Source organism: Aquarana catesbeiana, linkage group LG06 (assembly GCF_042186555.1).
Source record: "Aquarana catesbeiana isolate 2022-GZ linkage group LG06, ASM4218655v1, whole genome shotgun sequence".
Lineage (NCBI taxonomy): Eukaryota > Metazoa > Chordata > Amphibia > Anura > Ranidae > Aquarana > Aquarana catesbeiana.
Genome location: NC_133329.1, coordinates 69,345,885 through 69,366,641, shown reverse-complemented (window position 1 = coordinate 69,366,641; position 20,757 = coordinate 69,345,885).

Here is a 20,757-nt window from a genome sequence, read left to right as displayed (position 1 = left end):
GTTCACTGACGCGGCAGGTTCTGGCGGTTTTGGGGCTTTTTACCAAGGTAAGTGGAGCGCCGGGGAGTGGCCGGCATCCTGGAGGGAGGATGGTTTGGTATGTAATCTGGCGGTGTTGGAATTGTTTCCCATAGTGCTGGCAGTGGAGCTATGGCGGGAAGACTTTTGGAATCGCCGTGTGCGTTTTCATTGCAATAATATGGGGGTGGTACAGGCCATCAATAATAATACTGCTTCTTCCCCACTGGTTGTACGCTTACTGCGGCATTTGGTTTTGCTTTGTTTATGTATTAACTGTTTTGTGACTGCGCTGCACGTTCCGGGAGTTGATAATTCAGTGGCTGATGCGTTGTCTAGTTTCCAGTGGGACAGATTTCGTCAATTGGCGCCGGAAGCGGATGTGCGTGGGATTCCTTGCCCCGAGAGTTTATGGAGTGTCGTGTTACCACTGCGCAGTTGTTGTTTTTTTATACTTTATTTATTTATTGAAAAATTTTTGTTATTTATACAAGGGGCAAAAAAGGGACAGTACAGAAATACATCCAACAAATACATATATCCCCTTGTTGATCCAGAACTCCATCCCAAAACATTGAAACCTGGACATATATTATCTAAATATAGGGTGGAGCCTAAGGAAACGTCTCATAATATTTTTATTAACTTAACAAACCCGCTTCCCCCTCTCACACAGATTCAAACATCTCACTCCTTCCTTCTCCTTCCATTCTCTCATCATTAAGTTCTCAAGGGTCCCTTCTCAGTTATCCCTTTTCCTTTACAAAATTATTTTAGTGTTTATTAGTATTTTACATGTGAATCCCTCTTGCTTCCCACCAGGGCTTCCAAATAATATCATATTTTATAGGCGCACCTTGTTTTATGTATACCGCTTTCTCTTTGAGAATTATGCCATTCATACTATTGTAATGGAAATTTGTAAGTTCTGTATATAATTGTATTGTATTTTGTATGTATTGCACTCTGCCCTCACTGTGCACACGGCACTAATAATGTTTTCAGTAAATGTTTACATTCTTTCGAGTCCTGATTAGAATTAGCCTGCCTATGTAACGCCCCTTGTTACCATAAACCTACAATTGTAATATTAATGTGATACCTACGTAATCATGTGCATAAAAACCTTCAATTGCGTCATAATAAAGCAGAACAGTAATTTGGAAAGATGCTGAGCGTATCTTTTGTGTCTGTTCCCTACTGCAGTAGATATTATTAATTTGGAACCACTAATCAATATGAGGATAGGAGTTGCCTATCATCAATTTAACCGAGTCAAGCATGGCGAGCTTTGCCTTAGGAGGGGATTCCAGGTGACCCTGAGTATCCGAAACGAGGAGCTTGAGACGATCCGGGAATTTCTGATAATCAGCCGGCTGAGGTAAGCCTTTTGCTTACATTTGAGTTATCAGACTTCCTTGATCGGTAAGGCATTTTCGGGACAAAGGGTACCTATTTTACTCCCCTTAATCGAACTGTATTGATTGGTGGTTATATGTTATGTTGTCCCTGTCTATTGTCCATCGGAGTGTTATAGATAAGAAAGGGAAGAATAGTGCTGTTCACAGGTATATGTAGTACATCTGCTAGATAAAGTAGTTTAGAGGCAAGAGGGTATAGGCACAAGTAGAGAAGAGAGAAGACTGGCCAGTCATTATGGGCATTGAATTAAGTAAGGGAATGAAGGGTAAGAGACCCTCAAAAATGCCCAGCGCAAGAGGAGCGCTACATATGAACCAAAGGTGCGGTTCCGCCTATACTGAGCCCCTAGATTAATGGTTAGAGTGGACAGGGATCCACATTGGGTAACTGGGTTACCAAGGTCCACAGGGACTAAGAATCGTGCAGAGTAAATAGCTAAAGAAACAGTTATCAATGTGAGCAGGATGGATCAAGGGTGACATTAACACTAGACAGAAAGGGACATTTTCATGTTAAGTTGTGGGATGAATTTGGAGTCAGGCACTATAACTATTAGAGTCAGAAACAGAGAAATGAGAATTAAAACAGAATACTTTATATGTTGTCAGAGAGGGAAGATGGGATGAGCACTGTGGCTCCCCATCTGATCATAGAATCATAGAAGCTAGATATAAAAGTTATTTAAACAAAATAAGGAAAGCAGAATTTAGGCAGGGAAATATTAAAGAGTTAAAAGAAAGTGAGAGAATGATATGCATGTGTTGTGTACAAATGGGAAAAATGTAAGCGATTTTAGAGAGACATTGGTGTACGTGTGTGCGAATGCTGGGACCTTTAGTTCTATTGCTTGTGTGTGTCATGTACGCAGATGTGACCCCCTCCTTTGTGCTCTCATGAAAGAAATGTGGCTGAGATGAGAGGTTAGTGATAAGCTGGAAGGACACCATGCCAATTTCTGTTTTTTAGACAAAACATTTATAACAAAATGTGCCGGGTTAACGAATCTAATGGTAAACAATGTGATCACAATTATTTTGAATCTGTTTTCCAAACATGGTAAAATGAAGGTTACATTTAACTGTGTATTACACAAATTGAATATCCTTTGATAGTGGAAACAGTGCATTTAAAAAAAAGGGAAATTAAGTAAAATTAAGTAGTAATGAGTATTAATTTCTAATATGAGTTTAACAATTTTATTAATAATATAGATATATTGAAACTGGTTTAGACCTTTGGTTGGAAATGAAGTCCAGGTTAATGGGGAAATTTGTAATAAATGGGATTAGTTTAGATTAAGATAACAATTTTGTAATTTTACATTTATACAATAAGCCCTTATTGAGAGAAAAAAAAGATTAAGATGAGGTTGTTATTTTGAATAAAGCTGCCATAATATTTAACAAAGCCAAGATGGATGGAATACATAAGAAGTTCTTCTATAAAAATGAAATTTTAAGGTTTTTGATAATAACTTGATGTGCGGTCCATGATGTAAGAGTAATATTAAATAAAATTTAAATATAACAGACCCATCACATCAAGTCCACACACCCTGTTAGGATAGATGCCACCTGCAGCCAGTTGTTTTATAGTTTTTGATGCTTTCTGGTCCATCATACAGATTGTTGGTCCTTTTGTTTTTATTTATTTTTATTTTTGAAATCCAAAGCAGAATGTGTGGATTGTGAAATGATGTGCCCCTTTTTCTTGTAAGTGCCGTGGTATAAGCAGAAGAATAGTTTTGGATTTATGGACATCTCTGCATGACCGCAGGGTATTGTTATCATTTATTATAATATTGCCAGGAAAAAGTTGTCTTTTGAAACATGAAACTGGAGTTCTTACACAAACAGCGTGATAGAAAACAAGCCATTGTAATATATTTATGCAAGCTGGACCCAGTAATGAAGGGTTCACCCCGATATATCAGAGCTGCAGCTTTTATGCAAAGGTGCTATTAGACAAAGTTAGATATTTGTTTTGGTCAAACATTTAATTTTTAATGGTCCGACATTCTGTGCAGCAAATATACAGATAACTAAATGTTTGTCTAATGAAAGGTTTAAAATATGAGTTTGTTTATGTACAAATCTAACAATGAAAAATGCGTACATTTATTCAAAAGAAAGGAAAAGACACATGTGTTAAATTGATGTGGGAATCAGCTGCTGTGAGCCCAGTGCAGGACACACTCCCTGAAGACCCAGATATTACATTTTTTGTAGATTTGAGTATGCAGTTTATCACCCAGAAGGATACTCTGTATTCAAAGTCATTGGATCCTTTTTCCCCAGCTCAAGAAGCAGAGCTCCATGTTTTAGCAAAGCCTGTGAGCTATAAAAAGAGTGTATATTTATATAGATAGTCGAGATATAGAGAGCTTTTGGTTCCATTTAAAGGGCCAGAAGTTTGTTTTTACTTCGGCAGGTAAACCAACCAAGCATGCCAAGTTAATTTGATTGGCTGTTTTCAGCCTTCTAGGTTCTTGCTGAGGTAGCCATATTAACTTTCACACATGGAAGCAGACCAGGTGACTCTAAGGATGCTGCATTTACAGCCCCGGACACTTGATGGGTCTGTGCAACTCACAGATTCCACCCTAGTTCTGGCCCAGTATAGCTGGGATTAATAATTCAACTTTAAGGACCCCAGAACGAGAAGAACAAGTGGTCCACAGGGGGCAACTTCTTATGAAACAGGACTTTGGAAAAGGTGATCATTTATGTCTGCCAGCCACTCTTTTCCCTTCAGCTTGACACATGGACCGTGTCATGAGTCACAAGCAGTTATGGCTGCCTTAGTAAATGAGCGTGGGATAGAGCCAGGGTTCACCACAGTTGTTTTTATAACACAGCACTTCTTGTTTTACCTGTTACCAAAGGTGTTACCAAAAGCTGAACATCCCTCCCAGAGATTACATAAAAGATATATCCAGATGCCCAAGTTAGGATCTTACGAGTATGCATTTTGTCTGTATGGACATGTTTTTTGGATGTCCAGTGGCAAATGCTACTGCAAAGGCCACAGTAAAAAGCGTTATCAGAAGTAGTTTGTAAGTACAGAGTGCCAGAAAGTACAGAGAGTAACAGAGGAAATCATTTTTTATAGGAGAGTCCTTACTAGAAGTTTTGAGGTTTTATTTTTACACCCCTTACTGTCTACAATGTAGCGGACAAAGTAGAGTAAGAAACTAGAAAACTTTTGCCTGAATGTTTTCTTATATTTTATCAAGCCCCTAAGGGGGATGTTGGACTCTCTCCCTATGGGATTTGGTTTGGGAGTGTGTTACTCACTTGCTTATATTTTGTCTCAGCAGCTGAAGTCCTCCATTTGGATCTCACAGAGAATGTTGCTGATCTTTTAAGGTTTTTGACAAACTCATTGATGTGTTTTCTCCCTAATTCCAGATCCTAAAAGTTTGGAAGGATCTAAAACTAAAGCCAGGTGACTTTTGGATTGTTAAGAGACATTTATATATAAGGAAATGTTTGGAGACTCAATACAGCATCTATTTCATGTACAGTTTTTGCAAAACTTGAAGGAAAAGTCACCTGGATCCACACCAGACACTGCAAAAATGACTAAATTAAAGAAATCTCTGTTTGATTTGTTTCCCTCCTGTGATCACAGTCTAGGGTACTTTTTGATTCAATTACTTTAATTGTAAGGGATATATATATATTTGAAAAGTAGTTTAGCCATGTTGAAGTCATATTTGTCTTTTGTACGTCTTCCATTTTATGTAGAATTGTCTGTGTTTACATATGCTGATAAGTCAGCATGCCAACAATTAAGCTAGAAGGCCATTCTGGCCACAGGAGTGTACAGCCAGTACTCTGTAAATATGTCTTATCAATCATTTGTTTTTCACAATGAAAAGTCATTTTGTAATGAAAAAGTTGTTCAGCTATTATTTTCTCCACAATGGAGTTTTTTTTGCCTCTTTGGCCAGGACTACCTCCACCTAAGCATGTGGAGGTTCCAGGTTAAAGGTGATAGCAGGTATGGTTAGTGATCAAAATATTGATCAAAAGAGGGGAGACTGTAATGGAAATTTGTAAGTTCTGTATATAATTGTATTGTATTTTGTATGTATTGCACTCTGCCCTCACTGTGCACACGGCACTAATAATGTTTTCAGTAAATGTTTACATTCTTTCGAGTCCTGATTAGAATTAGCCTGCCTATGTAACGCCCCTTGTTACCATAAACCTACAATTGTAATATTAATGTGATACCTACGTAATCATGTGCATAAAAACCTTCAATTGCGTCATAATAAAGCAGAACAGTAATTTGGAAAGATGCTGAGCGTATCTTTTGTGTCTGTTCCCTACTGCAGTAGATATTATTAATTTGGAACCACTAATCAATATGAGGATAGGAGTTGCCTATCATCAATTTAACCGAGTCACTATTTATCCATTCTTCGCTGGACGGAGGTAGTGTAGACTGCCACCTTCGGGCAATCAAGATCCTTGCTTGAAATAAGCATCTTATCACTGCTACTTGGGTTGTAACTAATTTACCCTCGGCCTCCTCTAACCCCAAGAGACATTTTTTTGGCTCCAAATTCGTGGAAGTCCTGAATACCCCGTCAATGTTTTTCACCACCTCCGTCCAACACTGGAATAGCTTCGGACACCTCCAAAACATATGAACCAGGTCCCCTTCCAATTCCCTGCACCTAGGGCATCTAGGATCTGTCCGGCGGCCGAATTGAAAGAGTCTGTAGGGAGAATAGTAAGTTCTGTACAGTAAAAATAAGTGAGATATCCTCTGCGACGGGGATAAAGAGACCAACGGGGCCACTTCAAGGATTCTATTCCACTGGGTATCAGATATATTACCTAAATCTTTTTCCCATTTACTCCTATACCTAGGGGGATCTCGCTTGTCCAATCTCCCCTTGTTAATATGTAAATATACTTTTGAGATTAAACCTTTCGTTGAATCACAGTTAATTCATTTTTGGAGTATAGGAATTACACTCCATTCTAAAATCCTTCCCCTAAACTGTACCTCTAATGCATGCCTGAACTGTAAATATTTAAAAAAGGATTTGTTCGGCAGGGCATATTGAGCTCTTAGTTCCTGGAAAGTTTAAAAGATGCCTTTTTGGTATAGCTGCAAGAGGTATTTTAAACCGCATCTCTTGAACTCCTTTATTATCCCTATCTTCTGAAGCTCTCCTAATTTACTATTTCCCCACAATGGAGTAAGATCCGAAAATCCTCTATAATCAGTATTATCTTTGCTGTATCCCAAACTTTCATCATTAGCTTCAAAGTTGGTAATTTTGGGGAAAAAAGATCCTGCCTCCAAAGCTTTGGGTATAGATTCATGTGGAGTGGTTTGTAGGAGTATCTTTCTTCCTGCTTCATGAACCTCTACATTACACCCCCCTAAATGTTAAAGTTGTGACGCCACAAAGTAACTAAAGGGGTGTGGGAGCGCTACTCCTTCTTCCTGTTTCTGAAGTTGCAGAGTACTTAGCCGAATTTTAGCTGGACCACCTTTCCAAATCATTTCCCTAAACTGGGTCTCTATCCTTTGAAACCATTTTTTGAAAAGCCAAATTGGTGAATTGTGCAATACATAAAGGAGCTGGGGTAGCCAGATCATTTTGATCAAATTACACCGACCTGACACAGACAATGGCAGGCGTTTCCAGATTTTTATTTTTCCCTTAAATTTAATCAGCAATGGGTCGATATTATCTGAGGTGAACTGTTGAGTGTCTTTAGAGATATTTAAAACCACTGGGATCTGAGTTACCTCCTCAGGTAATGGGCCTACTAGAGAATCTACTGGTAGCAGACTAGATTTTGCCCAGTTTATTTTTAATCCAGAGATTTGACCAAATCTATTGATGATATTCATAGCCTTCCGAGGGGAATCCTGCATATCCCCTAGGAATAACAGAAGATCATCTGCATATAGTGCAACTTTCTCTTCCAGATCACCTCTTCTGAAGCCCCTCACCTGGTCAGATGACCTAAGTGCAATGGCCAGAGGTTCAATTGCAAGGGCAAAAAGGAGGGGCGACAGGGGACACCCCTGCCTAGTCCACCTTCCCAGTCCAAACTTGACTGATTGCTCACTATTCACCCTTACTCTGGCCTCTGGTGCTTTATAGAGCATTTTGACCCAGCCGATGAAACCCGGACCCAGTTGGGCCAGTTCCATGGCCTTCCACAAGTACTGCCACTCTAGGCTGTCGAAGGCCTTGGCGGCATCCAAAGACAAGATGGCCCTCTCCCCATCCTCGTCCGTAGGGACCTGGAGGTTCAAGTATAGGCGCCTAATGTTAGCGCTTGTTGTTCTCCCAGGTATAAAACCCGACTGGTCGGGATGGATGAGGTTCGAGATTACTTTGTTTAATCTAGCCGCCAAGACCTTCGCCAAAATCTTATGTCGGCATTCAACAGGGCAATTGGCCTATATGAGGTACATCGAGCGGGTCTTTACCCTCCTTATGTAAAATAATAATGTGAGACTACATCATTGAAGAAGGAAGCTCTCCCTGTACACTCGAGCTGTTCAGGACCCTCAACAGCTCAGGGAGCAGTACCTTACCGTAATGCCGATATATCTCGGCTGGAAGGCCATCTGGTCCCAGAGATTTCTGTCTCGCCATCTCGTTAGTTATATGAGTCATCTCCTCTAATGTTATGGGGCGGTTCAACTCGTCTCTGTCCATTTCACTAAGACAAGGTAACTTCAATTCCCCAAAGAAAGAGTCCATCTCTTCACTCATCTCCCCCTGCTGGGGTCTATAAAGATCCTCGTAGTACTCTCTAAATCTATTCACTATCTCTGGGGTATTTGAGGATACTATCCCATCATCTACGGTAATCGTAGGCACCGTGGATGTGGGAGAGTTTGTTCTAACTAATTATGCCAACATCCGTCCTACACTTTCCCCCTCTCCAAAGGCGGTTTGTCTTTGAAAAATAAATTTGTTCTCTACCTTCTGAAGAGTCATTAGCCAATAATTATGTTGTTCCTTAATCCAGCTCCCAAGTGTATCTGGTGTGGGATTATTAATATATTGTTTTTCCGCAATTACTGCCCTCTCTCCCATTGTTCTCTCCCAATCCTTGGTCTGCTTCTTAATTTTTGAGATGTGCTGTATCATCAATCCTCTCAAAAAAGCTTTTAGGGTGTCCCAAACTATTCCCGCCGGGGCGGTGTCCCAATTTAAGTCAATAAATTCCCCCAGGGCCCCCAATATCCCCATTAGTTCAATCCATAAGGGACTCAGTCTCAACTCCCCAGGGTGATCACGCTTACCTAGTTCCAGCAAAACTATCACAGGAGAGTGATCTGACAGACCCCTTGGCTTATAACACACATTTTTTATTAGTGGCATTATCTCCTCATTTCCCAGGACTAAATCAATCCTGGAGAGAGTAGAGTGAGTCATGGAGAAACATGAATATTGTCGGGCCCCTGGGTTGTGTATTCTCCAAATATCCTTCAATCCTGTTTCTGTCAAAAACTCTGATAGCCTGGTATCCGCTGTTCTATTTGTATATATCCCTGGGGGGAGTCTATCTAAACTCTGGTCCATTGTCATATTGAAATCCCCTGTTACTAACACCGGCACCCCTGGTTTATCCAGAGTAAACTTAGTGAGTTCATCAATCGATAAGTTGAAAGGGGGGGAAATAGGATTTTTTAAATCAGCTTACCTTAATCCTTTTCTTTCGAAGGACATCACGGGACACAGAGCCACAGTAATTACTGATGGGTTATATAGGGTATCACTGGTGATTGGACACTGGCACACCCTATCAGGAAGTTCAACCCCCTATATAATCCCTCCCCCTGCAGGGATACCTCAGTTTTGTAGCCAAGCAATATAGTGTATTAGAAGAGGGACGGGACCTCTGTGTCCTGTGATGTCCTTTGAAAGAAAAGGATTTTACAGGTAAGCTGTTTTAAAAAATCCTATTTTCTTTCTCGAACATCACGGGACACAGAGCCACAGTAATTACTGATGGGATGTCCCAGAGCAATGCTACCTGAGGGGGGGGACCACGACCAAGTAGGGTGCAATCAGACCTGAGGACCCTGTACCGCTGCCTGCAGCACACTACGCCCAAAGGCGATATCCTCATGCCTTCTCATATCCACCTGATAGAATCTGGTGAATGTATGAACTGAAGACCAGGTTGCGGCCTTGCAGATTTGAGCCATGGAGGCCCGGTGATGCACTGCCCAAGAAGCACCAATAGCCCTTGTGGAATGTGCCCTTATCTGAAACGGAGGAATCTTCTGTTTCAATCCGTAAGCTTGAATGATCAATTGTCAAATCCATTTAGAAATGGTAGCTTTTCACGCTGCCTGTCCTCTATCGGGACCCTCTGGCAGCACAAACAAAACATCCGTCTTGCGGATCTGAGCAGTTGGCCCGAGATAGGCCTTAACTGCTCTTACTACATCCAACGAATGTAGAGATCTCTCTTCCGGAGAACAGAGATCTGGAAAAAAGAAAGGCAGAACAATGTCTTGGTTTAAATGAAAATCAGAAACCACCTTCGGTAAAAAACTAGGATGAGGGCGCAGTACCACTCTATCCTTGTGTATAATCAAATAAGGCTCCTTACAGGAAAGGGCTGCTAATTCTGAAACTCTTCTAGCAGAAGAGATGACCACCAGAAAAATTGACTTTCTTGTCAACAAGACCAAAGGAATCTGACTTATTGGTTCAAAAGGCCGTTTCTGTAACACAGCCTGGACCAAGGTCAAGTCCCATGGGTTTAGGGGCGCTTTAACCGGAGGATTAAGACGCATCACCCCCTGCATAAAGCTTCGAACCAAAGAATGCGAAGCAAGTGGCCGCTGAAATAATACTGATAAAGCAGAGACCTGGCCCTTGATGGTACTCAAGGCCAGCTTCATCTCTAATCCTAATTGTAGAAAATCAAGAATTCTACCTATCACATATTTCCTGGGATGCCAACCTCTGGATTCACACCAGGACACATAAGCTTTCCAGACTCTATGATAAATCATCCTGGAAGCAGGCTTCCTTGCATTAATCAAGGTAGATATGACAGGACCTGAGAGCCCACGACTCTTCAGAACGTGGGTCTCAATAGCCAAACCGTCAAATTTAGCGTTTGTAAGGCAGGATGGAACACTGGACCTTGAGATAACAGGTCTGGGCGTACCGGTAGGGTCCATGGGGAACCCACCGCCATCCTATTTCTATATCTGCATACCAAGTCCCTCTGGGCCAAGCGGGGGCCACCAGAAGTACCGACTTCCTTTCCTGCTTGATCCTGCGAAGGAGTCGTGGCAGTAGCAGAATAGGCGGGAATGCGTAAATCAGTGAGAACTTATGCCACGGAATCACCAACGCATCCGTTCCGCATGCAAGAGGATCTTTTGTCCTTGCCACAAATCTGTCTATCTTTTTGTTGAATCGAGATACAAAGAGATCTACATCTGGAACCCCCCATCTTTGGCATATGGCCCAAAAGACGTCGGGATGCAGAGACCATTCCCCTGGAAATAACTGCTGGCGACTTAGATAGTCCGCCTGCCAGTTCTCTATTCCTGGGATGAAAACTGCTGATATGCATGGCACATGCATCTCTGCCCAGACTAAGATCTGGTTCACCTCCTTTTGAGCAGCTCGGCTCCGGGTGCCTCCCTGATAATTGACATAAGCCACTGCTGTGGCATTGTCGGACTGGATCCTGACCAGACAACCCTGTAGCCTCATAGTCCAGGCTTTTAGGGCTAGATATATCGCCCAGATCTCCAGAATGTTGATGGGTAAGGTCCTCTCGGTCTTGGACCATAGCCCCTGGATCGCAGACTGTTCCAGAACTGCTCCCCAACCTGACAGACTGGCATCTGTTGTTACCATCGTCCAGGTAACCGGTAGAAAGGATTTCCCCTTCTGCAGGTTTTCGGGTATGAGCCACCAACTGAGGCTCTGACGCACCACATGCAACAGGTGCATCGGAAAGTCTAATGCCTGAACCTTCTTGTTCCAGGTCGACAGAATACTGTGTTGCAGCATTCTTGAATGAAACTGAGCATAGGGAACTGCTTCGAATGAAGACACCATCTTCCCTAGTAGCCTCATACAAAGGCGGACAGAGGGACACTTCTTGGTCCTGACTGCCAGAATCAGCTCCCTTAAAGCAGCGATCTTTGCCTGGGGTAGAAATATTTTCTCCTGGCTTGTATCTATAATCAGACCTTAATACTCCAGTCTTCTTACTGGTTTTAGGAAAGACTTTTCTAGGTTGAGGATCCAACCCAGGTGTTCTAGATCCCTGACTGTGGTCCTCAAGTTTCCATTCAAAGAGGCTACCGACCGGTCTATCAAGAGCAGGTCGTCTAGGTATGCTATGACAGCTATACCCTAAGCCCTTAATCTGGCCAGAGGAGGAGCCAAGATCTTTGTGAACACTCGAGGTGCAGTGGCTAACCCGAAAGGCAGAGCCACAAACTGGAAATGGCGCCCTCCTACCTCGAAGCGCAGAAACTTCTGATGAGCAGGAAAAATGGGCACATGCAGATATGCATCTCTGATGTCTATCGATGCCAGAAATTCTCCTCCCTGCAGGGTGGGAACTACAGTCCGAATTGATTCCATGCGGAAGGATTGAATCCTTAAGAATCGGTTCAGATCCCTTCAATCCAGAATGGGTCTGACATCCCCATTTGGCTTTTGGACCATAAAAAGGTTGGAATAGAAGCTCAATCCCTGGTCCTTTGCGGGAACCATCATAATGACCTCCTGCGACAAAGGTCGCTCTAACGCTAGAAGGAGCGACTGCTTCCTTTCTGGGTCTCTGGGAACACCTGATCTGAGGAACCGAGGAGAGGGAAATTCCTGAAACTCCAGCTTGTACCCTAAGGTTACCGTGGAGATTACCCATCTGTCCTGGAAATCCTCCTGCCAGAGCCCTGAGAACTGTCGCAGTCTTCCCCCCACTCGAGTGAGCGGGGGCGCCCCCTCATGCAGAGGTCTTAGTGTTTTGCCTAGTAGGCTTCTTCCCCCAGGACTTCTTTTGTCCCCGGGGTTGACTCTTGTCTCTGGACGCAGAAGGAGGCGGCCGTCGCTGGGGAAAGAGTCCGTTTGAAAGAGGGACGCTTACTCTTCTTCTTAACAGGTAAGAGAGTGCTTTTCCCACAAGAGATTCTCTTGATATAGTTATCCAAGTCCTCTCCAAACAACCTTTCACCATGAAATGGAAACCCCGCCAGGAGCTTCTTACATGGTGCTTCGGCTGACCAATTTTTCAACCATAGGATTCTACGTATATGCACCAACCCCAGTGAAAGACGGGAGGTTTTCACGATAGAATCTCTAATGGCATCAACCACAAAGCATAAGGCCGCTGGAAGGTTAGCAAACCCCTGGGCCTGCTGTTCAGGTAATACTTTGATGACCTGCTTAACATGGTCTCTTAAGTATTGACAGACTCCAATCACTGCTACTGCAGGTTGAGCCACTGAACCTGCTAAGGAAAAAACATCCTTCAATAGGGATTCCATCTTTTTATCTACAGGATCCCTGAGCATCTGAGCATTGTCTACAGGACAAGTCAGGCTATTATTTACGGTGGAAATGGCAGCATCAATGGCCGGTATTCCCCACATTTTAATAAACTTTTCTTCCATCGGATAAAGTGTTGAAAACTTTCTTGGCGGAAAAAAAAGCTTGTCTGGGTGATCCCACTCAGAATAAATGAGCTTTTCACGTAAATTATGAACAGGAAAAGCCTGTGTTGCTTGGAAAGGTTTCAGTGACCCCAAAGCAGAAGAGGATTCTTTAGCCGTTTCAGGTACGGGCAACTTAAATGTGGAGCGGACCAATCCAGTAAGGATCTGCACTAAGACTTTCTCCTCTTGGGAAGTCGCAGAGGGTCCCTCTCCACCTGATTCCTCCGAAGAGGAATCATCCGTCCCATCCTGATCCTCTGAAAGGGATTCGTCTCCTTTATCCCAGAGCTCCTCTTCCTGAGGGTCTTGGGGAACAGAGGAAGGCCTAGTACGTTTTCTTCCACTGAATGAAGCTATAATCACGGCCATTAATCTTTCCTCTAAACCATTAATGGTTGAGGAAAAAACCTCTTGAGTAATGTATACAGGGGCTGAAGTGCCAGAAGCAGGTGTAGCCCCTGACCCCGACGGCTCTCCCTGGCTAGCTATCCCTGGCCCTGCAGGGGGGGAGGATGCTGCTGACAAGGGGCCCTCAGAACCTGAACGAGATCCCCTAGTGTCTCTGGTTCTTGGGGTGCTTGAACCTCTTCTACCCATAGTGCAAAGCAGGGCCGATCCCAGACGGGGTGCACGGGGTGCAGTGCACCCGAGCGCCAGAGAGGTGGGGGCGCTGAAGCGCCAGAGTGCTCCGTTCCCTCCTCCTCCTCTTGTTTGTGTCCGGCGCCGGTGTTCTGAGAAGAAAAGGCGCCATTGTGTTAACTGCTCAAGCCTCTCCCTCCTCCTGTCAGAGAAGGAGAACAGCCAGCCGGAGATGGAGGCAGAGCAGCTGTTCTCTGTGTGGAGAGAGACCAGCCGCGCAGTGATGTCGCGCGGGGGGGACGCAGGGGGCGGTCCGTGCCTGACACGTTCTCCTCTCTGTGTCTCTCACTCCTGCCTGCTGTTTACTGCTCTGTTCTCCACCCGGGCGGCGCAGCTGAAAACTGTCCTCTCCTCTCCAGCTACCGCCCAGGTCTTTTTACCGTACCCTAATGGAGGGGGGTCTGTACTAATGGAGGGGGGTCTGTCCTGGGGGGTCTATACTAATGGAAGGGGGGTCTGTACTAATGGAGGGGGGCTCTGTCCTGGGGGATCTGTACCAATGGAGGGGGGTCTGTACTAATGGGGGGGTCTGTACTAATGGAGGGGGGGCTCTGTCCTGGGGGATCTGTACTAATGGAGGGGGGTTCTGTCCTGGGGTCTGTACTAATGGAGGGGGGTCTGTTCTGGGGGTCTGTACTAATAGAGGGGGGTCTGTCTTGGGGGGTCTGTACTAATGGAGGGGGGTCTGTCCTGGGGGGTCTATACTAATTGAGGGGGGTCTGTACTAATTGAGGGGGGGTCTGTCCAGGTGGGGTCTGTACTAATGGGGGGTCTGTCCTGGGGGTCTGTACTAATAGAGGGGGTCTTTCCTGGGGGGTTTGCACTAATGGAGGGGGGTCTGTACTAATGAAGGGGGGGTCTGTCCTTGGGGGTCTGTACTAATGGAGGGGGGTCTGTCCTGGGGGGGTCTGTACTAATGGAGGGGGGTCTGTCCTGGGGGGGTCTATACTAATTGAGGGGGGGTCTGTACTAATTGAGGGGGGTCTGTCCTGGGGGGGTCTGTACTAATGGGGGGTCTGTACTAATAGAGGTGGGTCTTTCCTGTGGGGTCTGTACTAATGAAGGAGGGGTCTGTCCTGGGAGGTCTGTACTAATGGATAGGGGGTCTGTACTAATGGTGGGGGGTCTGTCCTGGGGGGTCTGTACTAATGGGGGGTCTGTACTAATGGAGGGGGGGTCTGTCCTGGGGGGGTCGTTACTAATGGAGGGGGGGTCTGTCCTGGGGGGGTCTGTACTAATGGAGGGGGGTCTGTCCTGGGGGGTCTATACTAATGGAGGGGGGGTCTGTCCTGGGGCGGTCTGTACTTATAGAGGGGGTACTGTCCTGGGGGGTCTGTACTAATGGAGGGGGGGTCTGTCCTAGGGGGTCTGTACTAATGGAGGGGGAGGGTCTGTACTAATGGAGGGGGGGTCTGTACAAATGGAAGGGGGGTCTGTACTAATGGGGGGTCTGTACTAATGGAGGGGGGTCTGTCCTAATGGAGGAGGGGGTCTGTGCTGGGGGGTCTGTACTAATGGAGGGGTGGTTTGTCCTGTGGGGGTCTGTACTAATGGAGGGGGAGATCTGTCCTGGGGGGAGTCTTTACTAATGGAGGGGGGTTTTCCTGGGGGGGGTCTGTACTGAGTAAGGTCTGTACTGAGGTAGGGGTTTATACTTAGTGCGGGTTCTGCACTGATGTCTGCAGTCTCTGATCATCTCTTATATCCTGTCTGCAGTCTCTGATCATCTCCTGTACTATGTCTGCAGTCTCTGACCATCTCCTGTACTATGTCTGCAGTCTCTGACCATCTCCTGTAGTATGTCTGCAGTCTCTGATCATCTCTTATATCCTGTCTGCAGTCTCTGATCATCTCCTGTACCATGTCTGCAGTCTCTGACCATCTCCTGTACCATGATTGCAGTCTCTGACCATCTCCTGTAATATGTCTGGGGGCTCTTTCTAACAGACTCTCTAACAGAAGCCATCTCTGTGTGCATCAGAGAGACCCCCTCCAGGTCTCATTAGTGTACGTTCTTCCTGTATTTTTTTATTGTTAAAAGATCATGGGAGGATCCCAGGGTAACAGACTTCTTAGGAGAGCATCTCTGTGTTTGAGTCGTTGCCATAGAAACATTTGTAAAGGGGAGGAGTTGGTAAGATGACCACGCCCATGTGGGGGCGCCAGAAATATTTCTGCACCCAGGCGCCGGTGACCCTAGGATCGGCCCTGGTGCAAAGCAACAACGTGTGAGGTAGACAAATGAACACTGCCTGCTGAGCGATGTAGTCTGGCTAAAAGCCTTGCTACCCAATGCTCAGTCTGGTGTTACTTCAGTAAATGCTAGGAGAATGCCTGTGTCTCACCTTACATGCGACCGTCAGCTCTGTGTCTCTCCAAAGGCTGTGTGCACCTGTACAGCCTGCAGCTGGCCTGAGTGGGAGTCTAAGCACCTGTGCTGACGTCCCGCCCCCCCCTCGAATTTTGAAAAAAAACAAGCACTTCCCGCGCTGGCTGACTCTCCTGAAATACTATGGAGGAAGGCTGGGGGAGGGGGAGGAGGGAGAGAAGCTGGTAGTGAAGAGCCTGCTTAAAAAACGGCAATGGTCAGAAAAGGTGGCCGAGGCAGCGGTGCCCGAGCGGTATAACCGCTTTCTAGACCCCTGTGGCCTCCCTCTAGCCTGGGGGGAACATTCAACATGATAAATCCCCCTATCCATCCTACCTTGGAGCCAGCCTGAGACGCTGTGAAAAACATGTGCAGCATGAACACTGAGACAGACAATCCAGCATGACAAGGTTTGTGCTCTTGGCAGCCCCCGGTGGTCACAATAGGCATAGCATGCATTTACCTTAAAGGAGAAACCTACTAGAATGAGAAAATTCTCTGGAATCTCCTCTTACCTTATCCAGCCGCAGGGTTCAGTTTATACAGACCCAATCTTCACCTCTCACGGTGGGCTCCATTTGAAAAAACCGTCAGAGACTGGGGCCCCCTACGAATAGGGGGATCCTGCAGTTCTGGCCCTGTAAAGCACCCAGCCAGAAATTAGGAGGTTTAAAGCCATTTTCTGATTTCCGGGGTCCAGCTCTCTAAAAATAGAAGCATTACAGGTAAAACCTCGTTTTTTCGGACACGAGGCCCGGGTACCATCCAATTCGGCCTAGAAAGGACACTTTGAATGGATCCGGTTCGCCTGGCTTGCCCCAGTATAGGATATAGGATATTCCCTTTGGAGCTCAGCACAGCACATCTTTACACGTCCATCACCTAAGACACTGGCGTAAAAACTGAGGTTTTCCTGCAGGGGGAGGGATTATATAGGGGGTTGAACTTCCTGATAGGGTGTGCCAGTGTCCAATCACCAGTGATACCTATATAACCCATCAGTAATTACTGTGGCTCTGTGTCCCGTGATGTTCGAGAAAGAAATACACATTTGCCAGTATGCAGGTTCTGTTTTCAATCCTGCAAAATAAGAAAATGTATCGTCCCTGTTCATCTATCTTAGTCTGGATACAGGTAAAGGCCACCCCGACCCTGATAAAGGTACTCACCCCTCTGGAGTAGGAAGTATGAACTGAGTGAAATTGTATGGGGTAGTCCTGCGACCTTAATTGGGGACTAGTGATTTTTGTGAGATGTGTCTCCTGTAAGCAAAGTACACTTGCCGCATATGTTTTTGCAATCAGGAGAACTGCTACCTTTTTCTTTGGATCTCCCATTCCCCGCACATTCCAAGAACATGAATTCAAATTAATAAAAGTGTTTCCAGCCATAATAATCAATTTCAATGTGTCTTATAACCAGGGCTTTTTTTCAGCTGGAACTTGGTGGAACTCAGTTCAACCACCTCTGGCTCAGGACCCCTGCTCACCACTATCACTTGTAATCACAGAAGTCCAGCTGAGGTCAGAGCTGAAGAGGGGTGAAAGTGAAATGTGGATGGGGATGCAGAGGTAAGCAGCTGTGGAAGAAGGCTGAACTCTGCGCTCTGTGTGTCGTGCACCCCTGAACTCTGCAATCTGTGTGTAACACTTCCCCCATGAACTGTGCGATCTGTACATAATGGACCCCTGGTATTTAATGCCCCTTTAATCCCTTTAAGACCCTTCCACTGTTTGACGTAAAATGTGACCACACCCACTATTTGATGCAGTTTGGAGAGTGTGTGTGTGTGTGTGTGTGTGGGGGGGGGGTCATGGTTGAGTTCCTGCACCTATTTTCGGAGAAAAAAAGCCCTGCTTATAACAAAATACCAGTGTCTTTTTTCTGTTACGCGGTTATCTTGTGGTGATTTCATCAAACCTTCCATCCTATATTGCACACCCTCAGAACTGTAATGGATTTCAAACACCCCTGTGTACCAATCAGACCAATCTTAACTCTTCTTCAAACTCGTGCTCTCATACATCCTATTCTTCTGCCCTTTGGGCCTACTTGGGGGCATTCTAATGGGACCGTTACCTATATCTGTCATCTTAAGTAATACTAGTGCAATTAGTCTTATCTCTTTACCCTCTTCCCTCCCTAACCCACCCCCATCCCAACCTCTATACAACCAGCATATAAAACCACAAGACAAAGACCTACAACAAAAAACACACAAAAAGAGAGTTCTTCGCCAAACCCCATATTAACCGGGGGTAATGTGCTCATTACTCCCTCACACATAATCCCCCCCCCCCCCTCCTCCACTCCCTATTTATTCCATCACTGTGCTTGTGATGTGGTTTAACCCAAAAAAGAAAAGAGAAAGAAAAAAGAAAAAAAAAAAAAAAAAGAGAAAAAACAAAAAGGGGGAAAACACAGCTATATTACAGTCTCCTTTTATAGGATATGATCCAGTCCTCCACCCCCTCCGGGTTGTCAAAGGAAACAGTCTCCCCTGAGGCTTATACTCTCGAACTAGCGGGGTACAATAAAGCGTAGTCCACTTTTAAGTGTTGCAGTTTGCGTTTAGCCTCTACGAACTTGGCCCTCCCTTTTTGCAAATCAGGTGAGAAGTCGGGGTACATTGAGACCCTATTGCCATGAAATAGTATATTACCCATCTCCCTGGCTTTATTCAAAATGGTCATTTTATCTTTATAATAAAGCATTTTCACCAAGAGGGGTCTAGGAGGGGCACCTGGCTGGAGGGGGCCTGGAAGGGACTCTATGGGCTCTCTCTAGTGCAAAAAAGTGTGAGAAGGACTGATCTCCAAATGACTCCCTGAACCATTTTTCCAAAAAAATCGTAGGTTCTGGGCCTTCAGATCGTTCTGGGAGTCCTACTATTCTTATATTCTTCCTTTGCATCCTGTTTTCCATTTCATCGATCCTTATCTGATAGTTAGCCATCTGATCCTTTATCAATTTCATCTCTCGTTTCAGGGGGTTCAAATCATCCTCTACCAGGCTAACCCTCCCTTCAAGGGCAGTAGTCCTTTCCCGTACTTTTTGCATGTCTTGCCTAATAAGTGACAGTTCTTCCCGCACAGTTTTAAGTTGGTCAGACATTTCGGTTTTGCAGGTATTAATTGCTAGCAATATTTCTTTTAATGATGGTTCTTCTGCAGTGTCTGTGTTAAGTAATAATGTTCCTTGTCCCTGGCCTCCCTCTATCCCTTCACATGGTAATTTTTCAGTAGGGGGGGTTACGCCTTTCACCGGGGGGTTGCGCCTTTCGCCAGAGTCACCTGCCCCTGCCCCAAGCTCTTTCTAGAAATGCCAGCTCCCGTCTGAAATTTAGACAGCATGCTGACGTGTTGGGTCTGTTGACTGTTTTTTGGGGAGGGCAGCCCTTGTGTGTGTGAAAATTCTTTTAGTCTGGCAGCTGCGGCCTGGCTCACCTTTGTAGTGCGTTGTGTTGACATAATCCAGAAGAAAAAAAGGGGGTCAGGGAGGGAGGCCACAGAAGAGTGATAGATTTTAGAATTTCCCACAATAGGGAGACTTCTCCGTCAAATTATCAATCCAAACAGGAACAGGGATAATCCATCTCAACCCAAACGACAGGGAGAGGATACAATAATACGACTGCAGTCACTGAGCTCCTAAGCCAGTTTATACGGGCACGGGTGAGACCGAGCTCTGTGTGAGCCTCTGTATGAGTAACTATATGCTATGCAGCTGCATAGGCTTCCAGTCCAGGGGTCAGGGGAAAACTAAAAGAAAAACAGACTGCCCCATACTTTTTCCAAAAAAAAATTAGAAAGTTCTCACCCAGCCATAGCGAATGACCCGCAAATGCCAGAAGGGGGTGCTATCGCTCTTCTTTTACACCGTGCTTTGTAACGTGCCTTATTTAGCTCACAGTACTGTATCCCAGGCTTCAGGGTGCTCCCAATCCTTCTGACTTCCACCAGAGATCGTTCCATCAGAGGGTGAGAGGAGTATAGACGGAGACCTCTCACACCGCTGACATCTTCCTCCTCACCTCTGCTGCTGCTTGCTGGGAAATCCTAAGGCTGCAACAAGCCCAGTGGGGCCGCTCGACCCCAACTCTCCACAGAAGGATAGACTCCAGACTCCAGAGGCTCAGTGACAAACAACCAGCATCCCCGCCCTCAGCACCGCACCGCTGAGGCATTCATGAGTCCCTCCGGCCGGGGGGAGGAGGTAAGCTTGTGAGCCTGAGAGGGGAGCGAGGAGTTTAGAAGTTAGGGGAGAGATCACTCACATGCTCTCACTCCGGCATCTACATCCAGTCACGCCCCCAGTGCTGACCACTGCATAGTTGTTGATACATCGATCGGTTTCTGCGGCTACCTGGAAAGCATACAGCAAGGTTTGGTTGGAATGGGATGCTTTGGTGCGGGAAGTAGGGGGTGTGGGCATGATGAAGGTAGAGTACATTTGCTGTTTTACTTTATAGACCGGAATTTTGAGAGTGGGGTATCGGCTTCTTATATGTCCCGTAAGTTGGCTGGGTTGGCCTTTATGTTTCAGTTGGCAGGTCAACGGGATGCTACTAAGGCTTTTATGGTTCGGCGTGCTATGCGTGGTTATCGCGC